We start from the raw sequence: 2,007 nt of genomic DNA, 5'->3' as shown, positions 1-2,007 counted from the left end.
TTAGTTTAGTTTATCTATAGCACTTAGCATTTGTTGAGCTCAAAAAGTGCTTTGCAAGGAAGGTAATTGTGACTATTCCTTAGAGTAGAAGTATGTTAAATCAGCCTTAGAGAGATGTCATGACTTACCCAAGGCCACGTAGAAAGCTGGCTTTCTTTTCAGCATAAACTAATAGTTTTTAGCCAATTAGGGTACATACAGGTGGCTGGGAGTTTAGGGGGAGGTTAGATCACATTAAAAATGGCCACTCAATTAAACTGAGTTCTCCCAGGTATGGACCTTACACTTGGATCCCTAGATAGATCTAAATGTGAACTGTACATGTTCAAGATAGTAGATCAGTCTAAAAATAGCTGGAGGTAGTGTAATTTAATTTAGATCAGGTCTGGTGGGAATGATGTAACTGAACTTCTGTATAGTTCTCAGCACAGCCCTAGAACTACAAAAGCCCAGCTTCTGGCCCTAGGACTGTGCTTTTCCTACACTGCTTCTGGCACTGGGGTATTTTTAGCCTCCCAGGCCCTTGCCCCATTACCAGATGGACAACTCCCACACTCCTACCCCCCGACAAACCAGCCAACCCCCCCGCCCCCATCTCACAGCTTGTTCTGAGTGCCAGTTTTACTGGATTTTGTTGGTGCTGGGAGCTGACTGAAGTAAGTCAGTGTGGGAGGATTGTTTCACTGTGGGGAGGGTTGTTCATCTGAAAGTGAGGTTAAAAATAAGCCTTGATCCTGGGGGGGAGGGGGGGGAGAGAGGAAGAGCCACCCAGCCCCCTGCAAACCCTGCTAGCTGCACTATTCCACCCAATCCTCTTGGACCCCCAGTTCCCACCTGTGGATCCTCCCTGCCCACCCCCCAATTCCCTCCCTGGAGCCTGCTTTCCCCCCCACTTCCTGTCCTGCGTCATTAACCCTCCCATCTCAGCTTTCCTTAGATCAGGTGGCCATTTTTAACTTGATCTAACTTCCCCAAATGTCTGTATGTACCCTTAGTGCTTTACCAACACATAGCCCTTTTCCAATCGGCCTTTCAAGACACAGGGAAAACTCAATTTTTCCTTGTTTCTTTAGTGTCATTCAAACTTTTGCATAAGTAATCTATGCACGTAAGTAACAGTTTGTGTTTTGTGGGTTTTTTTGTTTGTTTTTAATGCACTTGTGTTCTACATTTTATAAATAAAATCTGATGTGTTTCAATAGAAGAAACTAATGGAAGAACATCCTATCCTTGTTTGTAGGCTAATATTATATTCAGATACTAATTATCCTGTGCTATAAAGCTAGACCAGTGATTCTCAACCAGGGTGTGCATGGGTGCCCCGAGATCCTTTGAATGGTGTGATGAGGAGATAAGCGTAGGCTCAGGCTCAGTCCCTGCCTGGCCATTCCCCTGTTCACATGACTCATGGCCTGTAATAAATCTGTCTGCACTGTAATAAAATTGTTAGTTTTTGGAATGGGGTGCTGCTCAAGTCACAAAAGTTATGGAGGGATGCTGTGAATCTAATGAAGGGCCTTGAGTCTAAAATGGTTGAGAACCACCGAGCCACACGTATAGATTAACAGAGTTCAAATATGTTCTTTCTAAAATCATTATTTTCTGTAGACCAGATTCAAAGTATAAACAGTGTTTTTCATAGATTGACTTCAATAGGGAATAATAACTTTTGATTCTGGCATATTGCTGAATATCATGAAATGTGCTATATTTTTCTTTCCCTTTTACTTCCTCTTCACTCTAAAGAAAGGCAGATATGTCCCAGTCCAGCTAAGCACTTAAACACATGAATAAATGTGTTAGGGGACTGGGGCCTTAGTAAAGCACTTCGAGATCCTTGGACAGGAGACACTCTAAACATACAAAATACTATATATATATATATATATATATATATATAATAATAATCGGGGCTATATTTTTCTTTCCCTTTTACTTCCTCTTCACTCTAAAGAAAGGCAGATATGTCCCAGTCCAGCTAAGCACTTAAACACATGAATAAATGTG

The 2,007-nt window shown here is 42.0% G+C and overlaps 1 protein-coding gene across 6 annotated transcripts in view; it reads left to right on the top strand.

Moving 5' to 3' along the window:
* The window catches only part of CACNA2D1 (calcium voltage-gated channel auxiliary subunit alpha2delta 1), a 558,706-nt gene that overhangs the window by 237,819 nt on the left and 318,880 nt on the right, over window positions 1-2,007 (top strand). The gene's annotated exons all lie outside the window — the stretch shown is intronic.

Source organism: Crocodylus porosus, unplaced genomic scaffold (genome assembly GCF_001723895.1).
Source record: "Crocodylus porosus isolate Cpor-Errol unplaced genomic scaffold, CroPor_comp1, whole genome shotgun sequence".
Classification (NCBI taxonomy): Eukaryota; Metazoa; Chordata; order Crocodylia; family Crocodylidae; genus Crocodylus; species Crocodylus porosus.
Note: the sequence above shows the minus strand (reverse complement) of the source record. Positions and strands in the feature narration are given on the sequence as shown.